Source organism: Capra hircus, chromosome 4 (assembly GCF_001704415.2).
Source record: "Capra hircus breed San Clemente chromosome 4, ASM170441v1, whole genome shotgun sequence".
Taxonomy (NCBI): domain Eukaryota; kingdom Metazoa; phylum Chordata; class Mammalia; order Artiodactyla; family Bovidae; genus Capra; species Capra hircus.
In genome coordinates this window covers 19,413,016-19,435,493 of record NC_030811.1, presented here as the reverse complement: position 1 = coordinate 19,435,493, position 22,478 = coordinate 19,413,016, and the positions used below count along the sequence as shown (strand labels likewise).

At 42.3% G+C, this 22,478-nt stretch overlaps 1 protein-coding gene across 2 annotated transcripts in view; it reads right to left on the bottom strand.

Moving 5' to 3' along the window:
- PTN (pleiotrophin) overlaps positions 1-22,250 on the bottom strand; it is a 106,284-nt gene extending 84,034 nt beyond the window's left edge. Inside the window, exon 1 of one of the 2 annotated variants that reach the window (XM_005679510.3) lies at positions 21,828-22,250. The gene's annotated coding sequence lies outside the window, so the exon portion shown is untranslated. The remainder of the gene's footprint in view (positions 1-21,827) is intronic. The other variant, XM_005679509.3, reaches the window with a different exon arrangement.

Below are 22,478 nucleotides of genomic sequence, written 5' to 3'. Positions count from 1 at the left end.
TCTTCCATCACAATTCACCCACACATGCACACACAGCTCCTCCCCCATGCTCACCCTGGCTCCTCACTCACCTGATAGAAAAAATAAAACCCGTATGTGAGGTCTAGAATCTTTCTTTAAAGCAGACCGTTTTAGTGTCAAGTTTAAAATGTGAACTATATTTTCTAACTATTCTATTCTGTTGTTTTCCTCTTAGAGTTTAATACCTGGCCTTGGCATTAATTAATACATACTTATTTATAAGATTATAGAGTACTTTTACTCCATCTACAACTTAAAGCTGTGGCTGGGAGAGATAAAGAAAGGGCAAAAAATCTTCTGGAAGATGTTCAGGTAGGGAAAGAGAATTATGACAGGTATCAGAAATACTGTAGAAAAAGATATGATGCTGGACATGAAACAGAAAAGGAACATTGTGGGTTTTTCCCCCAAGTTTGCATCATCCGTTTTCTCTTGATTTTCTGATGTTAGCTTTGCAATTGAATTTCGTTTCTAACAGCAGGAGGCTTCCATAAACCAGCGCTCGGGCCTCTCTGGTCCTGCAGCTCACTGTCCACCTGCCCCACAGGAGACCTTGTTATTCCTCTTCAGAGGTCTGGGCGCGATGGTTATTCATCTCACAGAGCAAGCTGGGCTTGGGGGAGCCCTCTGTGTTAGACCTTCTGGCCTGATTTTCCCCGACGCCCAGGCAGCTCTGAGGTGAGCTGTGTGTACTGTGCCTCCGTAAGGAGTGTTGAAAAGTGTGCATTGTGTCCCATTCCGAGCATCCAAGCTAATGGACAGTTAAGGAAGTGACCCGACAGCTACTAGGCCTCCCCTGCTACTGCCAGTACCGTGTGCATGCTCCAAGTGGTGCTGAATAGCAACAGAAAATAAGCAGAGCAACCCGCCTCCACCACCCTTGGCCCCTCAGGTTAATATCACTTATCAAGCTGGCCTCAGTTCCACCTGCTCACAGTTGACCAAGAATCAAAGAAATGCTTGCTTTGCAAGAAGACAATCCTTTAAACCAAACATGATCAGAATTTCTGCTTGGCTTTAACCATTTTTAAATGATTCTCTCTCTATACATCTATGTATGTATGTATGTACACATACACATATATTTTGTGTGTATGTGAAATGACTATATATATGTATATATGTATATATAGGCACAGTTTCATATTTCACCACCTAAAAAAATAAGCTAATGTCTTTGTTTATATCCATGTCTTAAAGACAAAAGTCAGATGTGATAATGACAATATTTCTTTTGTCATTAATAGTGCTTATCATTGATGTCAAGTTCTTAAATGACAGATAATAAAAGTATTTTATGTGTGGATTTATAATTTCTCTATATCATTTTTGAAAGCTATGTTCTAAAGTTTAAGCAACATTTTTAATGAATTTCAGCATGTGGTTTCCTCTCCTTGTCCAAACCCTATTTAAAATTCATTTCTCAGTTGAAATACACCCACAGCCCTTGGGATTCACACATAGGGTTTCAGATTAAATACATATAATCAATAAAAATAACATATTGTTTAATGCTTCAGTCTTGAGTTAAGGTTCTATTCATAAATTTATTATTACAGGTTTTGCTGTATTTAAAACAGACCATACATGACTAGGATAAGTAAAACAGTATGTTTCATACTTGGCTTCTGCATTGGCAGGTGGATTTTTTACCACTGAGCCACCTGGGAAGCCCCATTTCATCCCTATCTTTCCTTATCTTTGAATTACGAGAGGAAATAGCTGTCATCCTAGCATTCCCAGTGGTAAAAAATCTGCCTGCCAATGCAGGAGACACAGGTTTTGATCCCTGGGTTGAGAAGATCCCCTGGAGAAGAAAATGGCAACTCACTCCAGTATTCTTGCCTGGAAAATTCTATGGACAGAGGAGCCTGGCGGGCTGCAGCCCATGGGGTCGCTAAGAGTCAGACATGACTTAGAAATAAAACAACAGCAAGTATTTAATAGCTAATTTTCAAAAATATATTGTATTACAAGTTACAGAATAAGAAGTTTAGACTCAGTAACTGAAATTGTAGGATATAAGATTTGGCAGGTGTTTTTATCAGTTCAGAAAAGAATTTAGTTGAAACCCAATAGGTCTTTCCTGATACCCTCCTCCCTACACTATCCCCCCTTCCTTTGATAAACACAATCATTCTCCATCTAATTGCTCTTTATTATTTTCCTTAGAACTTACCACTAACTGAAATCGTGTCTATTTATTTTGTTCTTCATTTATCAATATAAGTAGGTGCCTTTTACCTTTTCACCCTTGTGTCGCTGTATAGTACAATATATGCTGCTGCTGCTGCTAAGTCGCTTCAGTCGTGTCCGACTCTGTGCGACCCCATGGATGGCAGCCCACCAGGCTCCCCCGTCCCTGGGATTCTCCAGGCAAGAACACTGGAGTGGGTTGCCATTTCCTTCTCCAATGCATGAAAGTGAAAAGTGAAAGGGAAGTCGCTCAGTCGTGTCTGACTAGTAGCGACCCCATGGACTGCAGCCTACCAGGCTCCTCTGTCCATGGGATTTTCCAGGCAAGAATACTGGAGTGGGATGCCATTGCCTTCTCCGTTACAGTATATGGGCATCCTATAAATATCTGATGAGTGAATAAATGGGTGGATGTTTTCATTTATACTCTTTTAAAACTACAAAACATGTAATCTCATATAGTTGTATATAGACAGATATACACAGTCACTGCTTTACACAGAAATGTGAAACAATAAAAATGGTCATGTAAACTGAAACCATGGCAAGCAAACTTAATAATAATTAGGAACAATTATGATTGCTCCTTGAACTTCAAAAGTTTTTGCAAAATCATTAAAAACTCTTAGTATCAGATATAAATGTATTGTACATCATGCATCCTTGCTCAGTTGTGTCCAACTCTTTGTGAGCCCATGGACTGAAGTCCATCAGGCTCCTCTGTCCGTGGGATTCTCCAGGCAAGAATGTTGGAGTGGGTTGCCATCTCCTACTGCAGGGAATCTTCCCAGCCTAGGGATTGAACCTCTGTCTCCTGCATTTCCTGCTTTGGCAGGCAGATTCTTCTCCACTGCACCACCTGGGAAGGCCCTGTAAATGCATAGGAAAATTTAAAAATATAGGGAAGCTTATACTTACTTAGTATATGGTAACTTACACCATTAGAAATATTGAGATTTAAAGTGTTTCTTTTTTTGGAAAAATATTTACCATGACTACTTTGAACAGCTTGCTGCCTTCTCACTGTGTAAATTACAATACATTGTGAGCATCTTTCGATGCCTGGGCCAATTGTCATGGCTCTCTAAGTTTGGATTGGCCTCCAAGGTTTTATTCTTCATGCTTTCACTATCTTAAAATATACTTGAGAATTCCATTAAAGTGGGTTTCTTGCCAGCATCAGTTCCTTCGGGACATCTTCATCCTCTTTGTTTTGTCTGTCTTCCTCATTTATATCGACAAGCTTGTCTCCACTAAGTGTCTTTGGCTGCGAATGCAGAGCTTCTCAACTGGCAGCAGTGTCAACGTACCCACCTACGGATAGATATTTCTTCTCTAACTCCATTTATGTTTCATTTGAATTTCACTTCCAGTGTTAAATCACTTCTCACTTCTTGCCTGCAATTCATCTCTGTTGGCCAATTTCTTCTTTAAATTGTCTGTTTCTGAAAAATGTCATTGGTTTTATCCTGGGAGACAAGGAGGCAACAAAACTCCAGACTTCACTGTCTGTGCATAAAATGAATTACCGATGCAGAGGGACCACTGATGGGCAAGGCATGGAAGAAATGATGTGACTGCTCACTGATTATAAAACAAATCTGTTATTTACTGCGTGATTTGTGGACTGAGGGATTTCCTGGTGGCTCAGACAATAAAGAGTCTGCTCGCAGTGTGGGAGACCCAGGTTCGATCCCTGGGTCAGGAAGATCCCCTGGAGAAGGGAATGGCAACCCACTCCAGTATTCTCTCCTGGAAAATCCCATGGATACAGGAGCCTGGCAGGCTACAGTCCATGGGGTCTCAAAGAGTCAGACACAACTGAGTGACTTCACTTTCTTTTTCTTTCTCTTTATTTGTGGACTGAGAAGTTAGCAGTTTAATTTGTACTTTATGCAATTACTAAAATTTGAACCATGTTGTCAGGGACCTGGTGCTAATTAAACTGTAGTAACCAAACTTCATGCATATTGGAACCACACAAGGCAAAAACCACCCATAATTGAAAATATTAGTTCTCTGCCAAACTTTCATATAACCTCTAACTCTATGAATAAAAGAAGCTACTTTAGAACCATGCAAAATCAGATTCTTTACTCTCAGAAGTCATCAATTAAAAACACAGAGATCATATTTTCCTTATTGCCCTTCTTTGAGCAATAGAGAACTGTAGACTTTTGGCCAATGCACAGGTCAAAGAAAACAAGATGTAACTGAACATTTTACATATACGCATTTATTAGCCAGGATCAGAAATGCATTAAGTCAGCAGTTTTCAAACCTCATCATGTGTTAGAATCACCAAAGGGACGATTAAAACCCAGATTGCTGACTCCCGTCTGAGCGTTTCTAATTTATCATGTTTGGGGTGGTACCTGAGAATTTGCCTCGTGAAACGGATGCCCCAGATCAGGAACCACATATTAAGAACCACCGACTGAAGCACATTCAGAGGGCGTTTCAGGAGGAGAGAGGAAAGAATCAGGAGACCAAAATTTGGCAAGAAGACAGCCATTGACTCAAAGGGCTTCAGGCATCTCAGAGATCTTTTTATTTTAGGCTTCTTGTTTTACAATCAAGGAAGTGGAAGCCTGCAAGATTCAAATTACTTAACTCAGAAACAAAGTTAACCACTAAAACCTAGAATCTATTTCCAATAATTTCTGGAAGACAGCTAGCACCATACACACACACACACACACACACACACACATACACACACACACACACACACACACACACACACAGTGTTTCTCAAACTTTGCTTCATATGAAATGGCCTGGTTAAAAATTCATATTCCCAAGCCCTCACCTAAATGTTCTGATTTCGGAGGTGGAGGATTCAACCCCAGATCCAAATGCAGGTGAACTGTTCTTTAAGAAATTGCTCTAGAATAAATATTGCAAGCCAGTGTTTTAAAGCACAATCTATACCCAGGAAAGAACAGAATGCTGACTTTGCTTTTTTTTTTTTTTTCTTTCACAAAATGCTTTTACAGACTATGAAAACTCCTCAAACTATCCTATGAGGTAGATGAGGCACCTCCTTGGAGAACCCTTGGTCAAGTCTCCACCCTCCAAGTGTCCTTTTCCTCTTCTGTATAAGGAGTGAAGTTATTAAAATTGGTAGCATTTGATTGCTCTGAGGACAGAATGAGAAAAAAATGTGTGAAAGCAATTCGTGAATGGAAAAATATTATATGGAAGTTAGTTGCTAGGTTCATTATAGAGAAGCCTAAATTGGATATGATTTTGTTTAATACCAAGTGGCGAATCTGCAGATAAAAGATCCTTAATTGTATTACAGTAGGCTCCCCCTGGCAGAAGCTTACTTATTTGTCCAAGGAACCAGAAGAGGTAAAACCTCCATAAAACTCATAAGATTTCACTCTCACAGGTTCCCAATTACCGTGAACAGAAGCTGGAGACTATGTCCCAATCTGTAACAATAAAAACATATAATATATCCTAGGCACAATGGTTTTCTTAGAAAACTGGCTAATCTGTCCCCAGGACATTTCCTGCCTCTTCTGACTCTCACATGAATTAGGGATTGGAAACCAGACAATTTTGACTTCCTGAGCTTTCTTTGCTTTTGGCAACGCTGGAAGAATAATTTTTAAGGAAAGAAAATGAAAATGATCCATTTACCTTGACTCTGCCCTCACTCTGAAGGAGGATCTTGGAGCTGGAGAAAGAAAATACCAGAGAGGGAGGGGAGTCTTCCTTCCCCGCAGAGCGTTGAACATAAGACATGTTCTCCTTTTGAGGGCTCAGCACTTGGGTTTCTCCACATATTTTAATCAATATTCACTGAACCACAACAATCTGGCATCCACGGTCACTCTGGTGTTGTGTTTCATGAATAACTACTTTTTCCACTGGGTGCAGGAGAAATGACTCTGTACACGGCTGGCAGAAGATCATTCCTTCGAGCAAAGCAAAATCAGCAGTTTCAAGGGAAATGTGGGCATCGTGAACTCAAAGTACAGAAGCCAACTCACAGGCCAACTGACCCCTTTTGGAAGATGCGGCTTCAGACCATTCCACGTGCATGTGGAATGCCTGGACCTGATTACAGAGTTCTCCTGAAAGCCAGTGCATCCCAGGAAACCTTATGAGATGGAGCGAAGTAATACTGTGCATTCCCCAGCAAATAAAACTGTTAGCATGACCTGGCCTCATTCTGGCAGAAGCATGTTGCAAAATCTCCTGGGGAGGAAGGTACAATACTGAGCCTGGGGATTTGAGTTCAGCTGGGAGCCTGGTCTCCACTGCCCAAGTGCTGCAAGCCTGAGGCCCCTTCTCACGAACTGGCCTCCAAAATGGTGAAGATACCCATCAAGGTCAGAGACCTGGGAAGCCTGGATCCATCTCATGGCCCATTCTGAGGATAATCCATCTTTCCACAATTCCTTCAAGTCCAAGACACGCCACCTCCTCTCCTATACCAGCTCTTTCTTTAGGTTTCTTCCATCCGTGGGACTGGAATTCTTTCAAACTGATCAACATCTCATTTTTTACTCCCCCTTCACACCCATCTTAACATCTAGACATCCATCCTAATATCAGATAGCTTCTATTTTCCTTCATAGTGTCTCCAGAAAGAATTCTTCCTAAGTACCTGCTAATGTAAAGGCATCAGAAATCCATGCGTTTATTCATTCTTACAGACATTTGGCATCATGCAAAGCATTGGGCTAAGACCTCTGTAGTTAAGTAGGGGAGAAACAGCTATTTAAAATAACTGCTATATAAAAATGAAGTCAGGATTCACACTATTGTCCCTACCAGGAACTCCCACATTTTCAGTCTTTAAACACAAGTCAGGAGACACTTCCTCCTGGAAGCCTGCCGTGAATCCACTCCCAAATGAATCAGGTATCTCTCTTATGGGATTTCAAGAGTGCTTATCTAGATCATTGCACTAACACTGCACCCATTAGCCATTGATGTACCTGCTCTCCAACTAGACTGTGAGCTTTAAAGACACTGTTGTATTCATCTCGGTACTGCTGCTGCTGCTGCTAAGTCACTTCAGTTGTGTCCGACTCTGTGCGACCCCATAGATGACAGCCCACCAGGCTCCCCCATCCCTGGGGTTCTCCAGGCAAGAACACTGGAGTGGGTTGCCAGTTCCTTCTCCAATGCGTGAAAGTAAAAAGTGAAAGTGAAGTCGCTCAGTCGTGTCCCACTCTTCGCGACCCTATGGACCTCAGCCTACCAGGCTCCTCTGTCCATGGGATTTTCCAGGCAAGAATACTGGAGTGGGGTGCCATTGCCTTCTCCGATCTCTGTACTAGGAAGTACTTAACACAGAACCCAGTAGATCGTGTTCATTGCATATTTTTGAATGAATGAATGAATGGATAAAAACTATAAAAGAAAAATCTTAGAAAGTTGTAAAACAGAAAAAGGAATGAATATTAACTTTAGCTAGAGGAATGGAGACAATTTTCATGGAAGATATGGTATTCAAGCAAAGCACCGAAGTGTGAACTGGATTTCCAGAATTTGAAAAGATCAAGGGCTTGGGAGGAGGTGTGGTACACAGAGAATTACTTTTTAAAACCTAATGGATTCTTTCCACCTCTAACCTGTTACTTCTCTAATCTTTCCTATACTCTAGCAAAGTTTCTCCTTGCTTGTGCAGAACCTCCAGATGCCTTACTATTTAATGGGATAAAGTTCAAGTAGATCAGCTTGCACCTCAAGGGTCTTGCTATTGTTATCCAAAACTTTTTTCCTAATCCTAACTTTCACTCCTTGGTCACCCATTGTCTGCACACATCAAGCCCTTCTACTCTCTGGCCCCAAATACTTACTTTTTATCATCTCTTTGCTACTCCTCTCTCTCCAGCCCTCACTTCGAATGCCTTCTTCATGCCTTCCTGCCATGGAGAGTACCACTCTGTCTTTCAAAACCCTACCTCCTTCACGCAGCCTCCCTTTTCCATGCCAGATCAGAGTCACTTCTTCTAGACAACCTGATAACCACTCTTCTCCCATTTAACCATTGTGTGGTTTTCTGATTTTAAGCCTGCTTTGTCCCTCTTTGGAAGACCAAATCAGGTACCTACAAGCTAGGATAATGGGCAGTGGCTTTTGTAACAGGCACAGTGTTTCAGATGGCTATACTATTGATGAAAAATTCTTGATAACTGAAGCACTCTTCTAAGGATCTATGACAAGTCTTTAGGCAGACATCTTATTATTCAGCTACCAGCAGATAGGGGTGGTTTTTCTAGAAAAAAGATTGAATTTAATGAGAAGAAGTAAATTATCTGTTATCAGTGCGTCTACGTTATGAAATCACTAACTTTGCCTATGTAATGAAAAAAAACTTGCTACTTTCCTCCTTCACTGATAGAAGTACAGTTATAGTTACTTTTTATCTCTTCCATGAAGCCAAACTAATACTTTTTTTAACTGTGTAACTAGCCCTTTAAGATGGGTGCATCCTTTTCACCGTTTTTATCCTTGGCCTTATCATTGTGGGGCTCCTTCACGCTTTTCAGCTTCCAGGCTTTGCCCCTCGTCAAACCACATCAACACGAGTCTCAAACCTTAATCATAAAAGACATCTCGAGGGAGAGAGGCTCAGTACTTTACGAAAAGAAGTGACTGTATCTCACACAACGGGCTGCAGGGCATGGAGAATCCATCACCTAACCTTTCCCAGCCTTTATCCGTCTGCGCCCCACTGTCGGATTTCCAAGCTTGACAGTGAATGCTTTCCAATGGGAAACTGTAGCAGGATTTTTTTTCCCATCCTTTGGTCCCTATTGTATGTTCAGCTGCACTGAAGCTAGCTGCTAATCAAAGCCAGAGTCTCTCATACACAAACAAACAGGGCATTGTGGCCTCCCCTGGGGCTGGAACACAGCAATCCAGCAAACAATTTGGTCAGGTGATAGCAGCCTGGAGGACCAGACAGCGCATCACCCAGACGCCCTCCAGCCTCCTCTCCTCCCATGCCCTTCCTCAGGACAAGCCAACTGAACCACCAGGCCAGGCAAACCAAGGCCTGAGAAAGCAGTGGCAAATAAAGCAATATACAATCAAGGAAAGCCACTCTGACAACAGGATTCTTTGTCCAAAAAGAGAGTATTCGCTTGACCATAGTGAGGTAGAAATAAAATACATAGAAAACATATTCCTGGACACAAGGGGAGGAAGGAAGGGATTGAGTCAAAATATCTTCAGATACTCACTGAGCCCTTGTCATAGAACAGCGGGTGTAGGTGGAAGAGTGTAATGTTTAGGAGCTTTGTGGTTAGATATAGTTGATCTATAATCTCCGTTCTACTTCTTGAACTTCCTCGATGGTCCACTGGTTAAGATTCCGAGCCTCTGAAGCAGAGGGTGTGGGTTCAATCCCCTGTCAAGGAACTAAGATCTCACATGCCACATGATACAGTCAAAAAACAAAAAAGGATGTTCTCAGTTCTACCTCTCACTAGCTTGTGACCGTGAACAAGTTACTTAACCATTCAGGGACTCAGTTAGTAATGTTACTGAATTGTGCTCAGAACAGAAAAAGGAAAAGTGATAAGAAAAGAAAGCAAGGTCTCCAGCTTCTAGAAATAGCTGGTGATACGGGATGAAGACTCCTCCCTGGCCCTGGCATTTCCTAGGATCAGAGCCTCAGATGCAATGGAAGGTCCTGAACTTGACTTACTGCCATTGTCCCCAGAGCACACCAAGGGAAACCCGGGATGCCCAAGGCCAGCATGAAGCCTAGATACAGCTGTCTTCATACTACAACAGACGTGGGACTCTGAGCGGCTGCACAATGATTATGAAAACATCCCTGAGTATGAAAGATGAAGTAGAAAAGCTAGAGAGGTCAAAGAAAGTGATTGCTCATGTCACAATTTTTGGTGAAGGCAGCGGGATTAGTGACATTTAATATTAAATGTCACCGGGGTCAGTGAAGGGAGTGCAGGAGAGCGGGGAAAGTGAGTAGAAACTATGTGAAAGAAAGTGAAGTCGCTCAGTCGTGTCCGACTCTTTTGTGACCCATGCCATTTCCTTCTCCATGGAATCTTCCTGACCCAGGGATCAAACCTGGGTCTCCCACATTGCAGGCAGATGCTTTACTGTCTGAGCCATCAGGGAAGCTCCAAACTTCCCTGTGTGAAAGGTTGTCTTAATTCTATGCAACGATAAACATGAATTGAGTACATACTGGAGAAGGCAATGGCAACCCACTCCAGTACTCTTGCCTGGAAAATCCCATGGATGGAGGAGCCTGGTAGGCTGCAGTCCATGGGGTTGCTAAGAGTTGGGCAAGACTGAGCAACTTCACTTTCACTTTTCACTTTCATGCATTGGAGAAGGCAATGGCAACCCACTCCAGTGTTCTTGCCTGGAGAATCCCAGAGACAGAGGAGCCTAGTGGGCTGCCGTCTATGGGGTCGCACAGAGTAGGGCACGACTGAAGTGACTTAGCAGCAGTAGCAGCAGCAGAGTACCTACTACTCAATTTGCCATTTGCTATTTGGGTAATGGAAGAATTGATGCTTTTGAACTGTGGTGTTGGAGAAGACTCTTGAGAGTCCCTTGGACTGCAAGGAGATCCAACTAGTCCGTTCTAAAGGAGATCAGTCTTGGGTGTTCATTGGAAGGACTGATGCTAAAGCTGAAACTCTAATACTTTGGCCACCTCATGTGAAGAGTTGACTCATTGGAAAAGACTCTGATGCTGGGAAAGATTGAGGGCAGGAGGAAAAGGGAAAACAGAGGATGAGATGGTTGGATGGCATCACCGACTCGAGGGACATGAGTTTGAGTGAACTCCGGGAGTTGGTGATGGACAGGGAGGCCTGGCGTGCTGCGATTCAGATTCATGTGGTCGCAAACAGTCGGACATGACTGAGCGACTGAACTGAACTGAACTGACCCAAAGTGAAAGAACGAGAACCAATTGTCCAGAGGTATAGGATAGAACAAAGAGGTTCAGCAAGAAGACGCGGGACCACTGAAACTTAGAACTAATACAGTGACTTCCTTTAAATACCAAGGGTAGACAATCCAAAATGATTTAATAATTGAAGCACCTTCATAGAGAGACTGACAAATGGAAATAAAATCAGCCAGATGCCACCTTGAGGAATCTATAAGATCTGTAGATTTACTTCAGGAAACACCAGTCAGTATTTTCACGTCTTATCTTTTCTAGTATGTATCTTAAGTGCTCCTGAATTGCACATGGCGCTCCTCATTGGGTATTTCCACATCCTTATTTCAGTAAAAGTCAAATAAGTCCGATAAGCCACAGTCCCATAGTTTCTCCATTTTCACCTTCTGGGGAATATTTTTTACTTGCTCCTTAAGGCTTTCCTAACTGTCCTGCACTCAACCATTACATTTCTCACCTCTTAAAATTCAGAGGTTCCTAGCCTCCTATGAGGAACTGAGATCTCACTGCAGCATTATGAGTCATAGTAAATACAAACATACAGTAGATACAAATACTTTAGGCTGATCTTCCTCACCGAAGAAACATTAAGATCACCTTAAGGAGAGTGGTCACGTCTTCTTGTGTTCTGTCCTTATTTTCAATAGTTGCTCAAGTTCCAAAAGATGATGATGAACCTGGCCATACCTTGATATGGACTTGGAAATTAGGTAAGGAAGTGGTCAAATCGAGATGAGAAGAAGACAAGGAAACAATACATAGTTTTTAAATAGAAATGCCCAAGTCTAAACTTTTTTTTCTGATTTCAACAAAGATACTTAACATTACATATTAGAGCTGGTGAGTAGAAGTCAGAGTAGAAAACTAATCCAGAAAGCTAATTGGGCCAGAAGGGATGCTGTTGTGCCCATGAAAGGGAGCCTCTGGGTCTGTTCCTTGATCTCCTTTCATGATCCCTCTACAAGAGTGGGGAAGGTATGAATGGAATCAATGGGTAGAGGGTGTAAGCTTAATGGACAAGTTGACTCCAGCAACCAGCTTGTCTAGCTCACAGCCCAGCATCCGAGATTGCTCATGTCCTATTTAAGGCAGGAGCTCTTCACTTGAACAACTGATACTGTTTTGTCTGTAAATACTTCCTCTGAGAGGAACAAGGAGGGGACAGGCTTGCTCCTGTCCTGGAATGACTTATACCAAGAGGCATGCAGAGCTTAGGAGATTTAGAAAGCAATCAAGACAAAGCCACTGGGGAGAAATCTCCTAACGAACCCCACCAGAGTTAACTGAGCCCAAAGGACCCAAAGAGAGTTCATGCAGAGTGGAGGAAAGAGTTGGTGGGAATCCCAATACTGGCACAGGCAATGAAAGCATTTCCCCCCTTCCTAAGGTTCTCTGTGAGATCTGAAGCTCCTCTGCCCAAGCATCAGGCTTCTGTCAGATTTTCGGATGTTTTCCCTAGGGTCCCAGTTCATGTCCACTTCTATTTCTTTTGAATTCTTGGTTCTGCTGCCTTTGAAGTTAAATGCGCTCATTTTAACCTCTTGCAAGAGAAATCACTGGATGAGATATCAGAAACCCATAGTTATCTTGCCTTTCGGAAATATGGATTGAGTTAGAGAGAAGCTGGTAGAAATCCACCTCTACCTGCTTATTGCTGCTAAATTGCTTTTGATCGGTTTCTCCAATCCAAATTCATTTATGACAGCCTTGAAGTACACCTTCCAATCCCCAGATATCATATATCAGAGGGCAAACTCTGTGATCCCTAACCATCAGACCCAAACTGCTGTTTTCAAAGGCTAGAAATTATTTTAGGCTCAAGTTGGTTGGAATCCCAATACTGGCACAAACAATAAAAGCATTTAACTTTCGCCCCCTTCTCTACAAACAAGAGTGTGGTTGACAAACCCAAGTGTGATCTGACTCGCTTTAAACTACAGCCAATCTGCACACTAGTCATTCCAAATAATAACAGAGCAAATAAATACTCCCCAAAGAGTGCCAAGCCCTGGGGGGACTTGCCTCAGAGAGGTCAGCTGCCCCTGCAAGCTTACCACCTGCAGTGCATCAGGCCCACTCATCTCAGCCCAGAGCAGCTCAGAAGTTCCTCCGGCTCCTGGGACCTGCTAAGGGGTTGAGATTGAACCTGGGTGGGATCAGGCAGCTGTGGCTTCCCTGGGGAGACATTTACCCCTGGATACGTATCTGAAGGGTCTGCAAGGTTAAGAATGAAAGATAATGTTTACTCAGCTTGACCTTTAACTACACACTAAGGTCCACAGGATTATTTGTTCCCATCTAAATATCCATCCTTTGCTGGGAGAAAGATTTTTTGTTTGCTTCGTGGGATGATGGTTGTTTGTTAGCATTCTTCTATTTCCAACTTTTTAATGACAGTCCATGATATTAATTTACTAAGCTTTTTATGATTCAAATTTACTGATGTCAAGCTAAATAAATTGAATTTCCGTCTTAACTGGACCACTTAGTAGAAACAAATGCACATGGTAATGTGTGTAAAACTATAAAAATATAGCATATTTTGATTACAATGTTGACCTAAAGAGCAGGACAATTATTTGCACAACTATTTTCAAAACTTAAATCAGGAAAACTATAAAAGTGTATCAGAGTGTTAATAGTGGTGCCTATTTTGAGCATAATTATAAGTCATTTTTTTCCTTCTTCATAACTTTAAAGATCTGAAAAATCCTATAGCTTGGACACATTGTTCCAAAATGAGAAAAAATAATGTGTTTCTTCAGGTGTATATTTGTGTTTTCCTAATAACAAACATAGTAATAAAAAGACACATTATGTTTCACATCATTAAAATTAATCAATCTTTTTACAAGTTTGAATTGCGTTGAGCTGAATTTAAGGTTCTGCATTTTGCCAGAGGCCTTGAATTGAATAGTTAAACATATATTGTAATTAAAAGAGGATGGGAAGAAAGGAGTTATGTTATTGTTTCAAAATGTAAGTACCTCCAGCAGTTAAAATAACTTAATAAACTTTCTGCTTTCTTTCACATAGCAGCTTCAGACTTCATTTGATCATCTTGGACCATAGCTCATATTTAAAGGAATACATTGTACACAGAAGGCAACATTTTTTTATAGAAAAAAATTTTTTGAAGAACTAAATTGGCCCTCGCATAAGATTCTCCAAAGCAGCAAGATATTTTTTTTTAAGCCAAAGATCCAACTCCTGGCTTAACATGGACACTGTTAAGTGTCCATCTGGCCGGTTGGCAGATGCCCAGTGGAAGCCTTCTGATGTTCTAACGCTCAGAAACGAAGGCCACTATACACCAAAACTTTAGAGATGATTCTCTGCTGTCAAGAGCAATAATCCCTCACCCAGGTTAGAAGACACCATATTATTCCCAAATAAGGAAGGCCATTACGGAAACATTATTTTAAAGTTTTTTATGGTCTCCATTCATTTTATCCTGAGTGAAGAAGAGTTTCTCTGTTAGCTAAAAATGGGACTGAGACATGTTCCTTACTGATTGTATCTGGACTCTGAGACAAAAACCTTTGGCTCCTTCTCTGGGCAGCCCAGTGTCTCCTGGGAAGACACACAGATGGGTGCTCCCTGCATCCATATCCCTTATGATATGGAAGGGGACCTCCAAGAGAGAAACGATGTTCAAACCTTCAAGAAGAGAACACCGTAGGATGCAGAAAGCGTATTACATTACATCCTTCTCATACTAAGGATGGAATTTCCTGAACACTTCTCGCCAGCTTCTAAGGTAAATGAAAACGGCAGTATTTGGCTCACTGACACCCTCTCAGGGAAGAGCTCCAGCAGAGTGCCCGTAAGAAGCCCGAGATCACACCTGACAAAGGGCCTTGGGTTCCTAAGGGGCTTCAGTCAAGTCCATGGCAATTCGGATGGTGACTGTCAATTTCCTCTGCAAGTGATCCAACATTATAAACATTATTTGGATGTGAAGATACAGGCATGATCAGCTTTTGCACTAGAAGGACGTGTTACTGCCAGTGGCCCTCAGTGTGTGTATTAAGCTATGGACATCATGATTAGAGAGTTTTGATTCCTCTCGTAGGCTTCCAAGTTTATGAAACTAAACACTATTGGCTGGTCCCTCAACATGAGGTCCCTGGGCCAGCAGCTGCTATCACCAGGGAGTCTGTTGGAAAGGCAGCCTCTGAGAGTCAGCCAGAGACCTACTGGACCAGAATCTGCATTTTAACAAGATCTCTAGGTGACTGATATGCATATGAAAGTGTGAGGGGCACATCTATAGTATAAACAAAGGGCTGCTCATCCACCATAAAAACCTAAATTTACTGAGAATAACTGATTGGAATTTTTGGTAGGCATCTTGTACAACTCTGAGGAAGCACTCTAACATAATATTTAGTAAAACAATTCATAGCCATTTTAGTTTAACTTTTTTTAGAGTTGTCTATTCTCTTCTTTTTTTCACTCTGACTCAAATTTCCTTTTCTTCACACCTGCCTGTCACACATCTTGCCTCCTACTCACTTCATCTGATCAAACTTACCTTCTGACGTCTTAGGCAGTCTCTAGGTCCTGAGAAAATGATCGTGATGAGCAGCAGAATCGGGAAAGAAACAGACAGAACCGGCCCTATTGCTTTTATTAACAGAAGCTCATGTTTCGAATAACAGTTTACAGTTTATAAACGTTGCACGGACACAACTGACCTTTACCACCAGCCCAGGAGGAAGGCAAAGCATATATCATCACCATCATCATCATCACCATCTTACAGTTAGAAAACTTAAGGTTCCAGGACCTACAGGACATACTCAGCACCAGGCAGAACTGCAATGAGATAAATGCAGGCTCGTGATTCAAACCTGGACTCCTTCCTCCGAGCTGGCAGCTCCAAGAGGGCAGCAGGGCCAGGGAGGACATGGCTGTGGGCATCAATGCCAGCAATGAAGAGGCTGCACCTTGGATAAGAAGTGTCCAGTGTGCAAAATGCTCTCCTGCACACTACAGGCGGGCTTCCCAAGTGGTGCAATGGTAAAGAATCAGCATACAAATGCAGGAGATGCAAGAGACTCGGGTTTAGTCCCTGGGTTGGGAAGATCCCCTGGAGTAGGAAATAGCAACCCACTCCAGTACCCTTGCCTGGAAAATTCCATGGACGGAGGAGCCTGGTGGGTTACAGTCCATGGGGTTGCAAAGACTCGGACACAGCTGAGCAGGAGCACACAAACACTAAAGGAAAGGCCAAGGTCAACAGCCTGATCTGGGGACCTCACGTGTCAGATTCCCTGGGGCCTGGAGCACGATCAAATGTCCCATGTGTTTCTTTTCAGAGGGGGTTTTGGATCCGCATTTAGAATAATCTGAGAGTATAGCAGGCAGGAGCATTGCAAGAAGCAGAAAGTCTCACCTTTGTGAGACACAGACTAGGTTTCTGTCTGTCTGTGTCTCATGCCAGCTGGACATGAGAAATAAAAGCAGTGGAGGAGGGGAGGGTGGGGAGAGCAAGGGTGGGCTTTCATGCGGAGGGCTGCATCCCCATAATCAGCATTTCCATTATCTCGTCAAATACTCTGTAGCAGTCAGACTCTGGGTTCAGTCCTTCACACTCATTTTCTAGAATAATATTCATGTCAGTCCTAGGAGATAAGTATCATTGCCTCATCTTAGGAATAAGGAAATTGAAGCAAGAAAGATCACAATATTTGCTAATGGCCACACAGCTAGCAAGAGGTGTAGCTGTGGTTTACCTTCAGTTCTTTCATCTTAGAGCTCAAATGATGGAATGTTACAGCTGATGTTTCTAACACATCACCTGCATTCAGATGGCCTGTCACGCGTACAGGTTCTTTGACTCCACCTCTCAAATCAGAATCTCTGGAGATGGGCCCCAGGCATCTGGATGCTGAAACGTGACTCTAGTCATTCTGATAAACACTGAGGACCAGAAATCACTACCCTGGGTGATCTGGCCATTCACTGCATAGACACTGGAGATTAGGTTTGATTTGAGAGGCAACTGAGAGAGAAAATTAACTAGCCAAAGGAAGAGATGGTATTATATTATAGAGGAGAAAAAATATCCAAACTAGGAATTTTAAGATCTTATAAAAACTCCAAGATTCTTGCATAGGGTCATCTTAACCTCTTTAAACTTGCATCCTTATCAATTAAAAAAAAAAAGTCCTGCTCAGCCTACCTAGGTAGAATTGTTATAGAAATATGATGAGAAAATACATGTTACTAGTTCTGAAAAGCAAAAGCCTATAGCCACACTGAAGTTATGATGAAAATAATGTTCCAAGTGTTCAGTCTTAAGGCTTCGAATAATACAGTTTGTTAAAGAAGAGGGAAGGTTTCTGTCTCCATTATGGGAATGAGTCAGACCCATGCAAGGTCAAAGGCCTTAAAATGAACAAGGTGAAGTGTGATAAGGAAGACACTCCACTGAACTGGCAGATCTATACGTTTGCAATAATGGAGGTGAGGGGAAGAGAGGAAAGCTTCTTCTAGAGGTTCAAGGATGAGAATGGGGTACTTGGTTTTAAACAGGAAATTGGTACCAGGTGATGTTTATAGGGATTGAGTATGGAAGACAGTCAAGGTCATTGGAGCATGAGGAAGAGCAGAGAGAACGGTATTCAGAGTCATTAGCTTACTTTTTCACTCATTCATCAGACGTTTATCAGGCATTTCAATGGTCCCACTCTAGATATTCTAGGGTTCTAAAGATGAATGAGAGTGTCCTGGCCTTCAAGGAGTGATGGGGTGGGTGGAGTGGAGTTGGTGGTAAAAGTGAGTAATCCTCAGAGGTAAACGATGTGCTTTTCCAATGGTAACACTGCTGGGAAAGGAGGAACTGAAGTCTTGGGAAGGGGTGATGGAGGGGCTGAGAAGACAAGAGGAGGGAGAATTAGAGCGCCACCTAGAGGAGGATTTGCCTGGGAAAACCCACTCTTGGAGGCTTTAATTTCAGACTGATTCAGTTGGCAATCCACTCCAGCGATATTGCCTGGAGAATCCCATGGACAGAGGAGCCTGGTAGGCTGCAGTCCATGGGATCGCAAAGAGTCAGACATGACTGAGCGACTTCACTTTCACTTTCAGTTTAACCCAAATTCCACACTGAAGTTTGAGGACTTGCTGTCTTTCTCTCCATGTTCGTCTATAATTTCACTGAACAGTCATCTCATATCTTGGTACAAAAAGTGGAAGAAGTGGGAGGAAAAGCTGAGAGTTACAGAATGCTCTATGTGCCTTAAAATGATGTTTTTGGTTCTCATTCAGCACAATTCTTAGACTTAAGAGCCCAAGTGTCAGTTACTATTGACTTACTTCATTCAAGATTAATATATAACAATAGATTTTTTAACTAACTATGAATTTTATGAATCTTAAGAATTCTGGGTTTAGGAAACTCATTATGATGATGTTTTTATTTGAAATGTCACTTTATGTAAATCTACTACAAAGAAATGACTCCAAAATAAAGCACTGTAGAAGAAATTTAATTATTTCTCAAACTACCCTGAGCATGACAGTCACTGTGTTCCCTGCCTACTTAAAATAAATAGGAATTTGTGGTGAGTGTGATCTACATAATCAAATCTGCAATGTTACCATAATTATAATGCCCTCTGATAACATTACATTATAGTTAGCCTTCTAAACCACAGAAGTCTTAACTTGTCATTTACCAAGTACTAAAATAGGGAGGAACAAAGGGCTTGCTATGTCTGACAATCTAGAAAGATCGTATGACACCTGGAACACTATGCCACATAAAAGATTGGCAAGAAGTGCATGGAAAAATGGCCCAGTGGATGGAAACTTGAAATGGACATAAACATCAAGAATGGAGAACAGCTTTCCAACACAAGGCTGTGGCCCAAATTCCACTGAAGCCAATTGACTCAATGGGAAAAAAGCAGGTCCAGCTCATAGAGAGAAGCTCCATATCTGAATATTATTTTACCCCATGTGTGACATGGAACTGAGTCAAGAGGAAACAAAAGCTCTCTGATTATTCATTAGAACTGCAGCCAAAAGAGACAACATCACTCACCCTTAGAGAGGCTCCACTCAGCATCCAACTAAGGGAACAAGGGCAACTGGAGGTGTCTGACTCACCAGATGCTTAAAGGTGAGCATCTCTTCACACAGGACTGACCTGCACTCAGCTTGCCCCTTGATCACCCTGGGTGGTCTTGGTTTGGGCATTACCTTAGGAGGGAGTCAAGGACAGTTCCCCTTTTTACTATGTCATCATATTAAAAAGTGTATTTGGAGAACTGGAATTCATAATCAGAATTAGGACTACTGGCCCTGAATCCACTATTAACTCATGTACCATTTTGAACAAGCCAACCAAACTCAGTCTCCTCAGAAAATTTGAAATAGTAATAAAATACCACATGGCAAATAAGAATATGATCAGAATTCACATGAGAATGTCATTTAAATATGAAAGCAAGAGTATATTCAAAAGGAAAAAATATTTAAACTCAAAATATTTGATTTCTAAGATTGACTTTATTGATAAAAGCAATTAAATTATTTAAGGACTTTATTTCTCTCAAGTTATTTCCAGTGATCAGATTCTGTGAAAATCCAAACCAGGCCACAAGGTTTTCTAGAGTAAAAACATCAAAAATGTTCATTTAAAAATGCGGGTTCTGTGACATATTGCTATATGTGAAGATTAAGGTATACGTGGAAATTTTCAATAAATTAGTAAATTTATTGTTCCCAATATCACGAAAAGAAGTCTAGAAATCCACAGAATTGTGTTATAAATATAATACACTCTAAATATTTTTAAATGTTACTATTCTCATTCTATATAAGACCCCATTGAAAAGTCAGATAATAAAAAGTCACATATTAACTGAGTTTCTCTTCTTTCACAGCTCTAGCTTTGAAAATACAATATAATACCAAAAAGCAAGCAGCAGGAACACAGCAGCTAACGCGTTAAGTATGGCTTCAGGTGGGTGTTCCTTATAGAGGCTTTTCACTAAATGCGAAAAAAATGTCCTAAAAGAGGCCTGGGAAGAGGAGAAGAACAACTTCTACCAATTTAAAGTACAATTAGAGAATTCAAAGCACCAAAGTTTCTTAAAGCACAAAATAATTGCTTTTTTTTAATGAAATAATTGTTTAAAAGCCATCCTCTAATTTAAATGAGAAAGTACAAATATTGCTCCTCTAAAATAACTCATGTCCCAAAGGAAGGAAAAACAAGAAAATATCCAGTCTAATTGCCTTTGAATTTAACTGGACTATAAATTTTCTTATGATTTGGTCTTTAGAATGCCTAATTTATTTAAAAATAAAACCATAAAGAAGATGGAAAATAGAAGCTTTATTTTCTATGCTGAGAGACACCTCTTTTGTCTCACTCCCATTACCTTCCAATATTTCAAATATCAGTTTATCCCCAGATGCTCAAGAGGCTAAAATGGACTTTACTGTTCCACCAACACCACATTTGCCTGAAATCATGAAATCGCTTCATTATGTTTTTAGTTTAAAAGCTTTCTTGATAGTTCCTGGACCTCCTCCCAGGCCCTTTCCTCCAACACACGCACACACACACACACACACACACACACACACACACACACACATCACCTCTCTCAAGCTGTTAGAGCAAAACGCCTAAATAACTCTCAAGATGAAAGACGCCAAATGCCAAAAAGACTGGAATTTAATTTTTCTCAAATCGTTCCTTCTCCCAGTCATTGCCACCCCTCCCCCCATGTGCCACTCCTAGTTTTTCAGTGTATCCCCCAAACTTATAAAGCAGCTGTTAACAGAGGGAGGGGTGAGTTAACAAGAGCATAAGTAAACTCAGTGTTGTGTTGTGTTAGAGAAAAAAGGGTGCTTGCATGTGTGTGTGTGTTGAAGAGAAAGGAAGTTTTGTTTTATGTATTAAGTAGGGAAGGGAAGGAGTAGAATACATTCCTCTCTTTTGAAATATTTTAACTTATTAGACGCATCAACTCAAAAACTGAGAATCTAGCCAATTAGCAATCAATATACCCTAGCTTTACGTGGGGGAAATAAAAAGTTCAAGTGTCTCTGTACAGGGCAATTATTAAAATTATTCAAATGAGAAGTGGGATGCAAGGTGTGTCTTTTAAACTTCGGACAGAACCATTTCTAGAACCATTCCTGGGCTGGCAGGCAGGACAAGGAGTGCCCAGATGCTCTGTGAGGGATGCGCAAGGTAGCTGGCACTGGGAGGAACAAGCTCCCACTTGGTACCTAGAAATGCCAGCTCAAACGCATCAGCTGGCAAGCCCTGGGGCCATCCGGGAAGCTGAGGAAAGATGGGAAAACGAGCCTGCTTGCTCAGGCTGCCTTACTTTCTCTCTCTTCTCTACCCAGCCACAGACACACCTACTAGCTCAGGTTCTACAAAGGGCAAAGCCCCCGCACGTTCGCCATCCAGCTGGAAGCCAGGAACCCAGTCCATTTGCACGTCAAAAGCTTACACTCTTCCCGGGGGTCCCTGACTATCTGACCTGACTCCCCCAAAGTAAGCCTCTGGAGCGCATCAGTGTTGAAAGCAGCCCCACGAGCAGAGACACCAGCAGCCTCTCTCCCACTCTCACCAGTATCACGCGCTGGCGCCCAGAAAGGTGTCCATCCGAGACACCTCTGGAGGAATCGCGCATTCGCTTCGACTTACTTGGAGTCGCAAACGAGCGGTGCGCGCTCAGGCTGCCTTTGTTGATCCGGGAGAGGTTTTTCTGCCCTGAGTCCAGGTACCCAAGTCGCTGGTGCTCGCGGCGGCCGCTGCTCTCTGCCCCCGCACGCCCGGTGACTCCCTGCTCTCTTTCTTCTCTCTCCACTTCGGCTTTTCCTCTGCTCTGCGGCCTTGGCGGGATTTTTGGACTGGAAGGCGGGGAACCCGATCCTGCCTCGGACTGGCGCACGCCCTGCCGGGGAGGGGAAGGAAGGGAAATGGAGAATGGGAGGGATGCGAGGAGCGGGCAGGGAGAGGACGCGGCTGGGGAGGGGGGAGCGCGCCGTTCCCTCGCGAGCTGATTGGGAAGCTGCTTCTTAAATGCGAGGTTCTCCCCGGGGCCGTCTCGGCCCCCACCCCCGGCGCCAGCACTCGAATTTGAACTCAAAGGCGGGGGGAATGAAAGACTTGTTTCGTTTTCAACAGGGACCGATGCAATATCCCTTTGCCAAACTTTGCGCAGGACCTTTTCTGCAGGTGGGTGCGAATCCCAGTTTACCAAGTAGCAGACCTGAAATGGACAGTTTGAGGGTAACTTAGGTTACAGTTTGGGCCCCCGGCGATTTTTGTGATTGCTATTGAGGGTGGAAAACC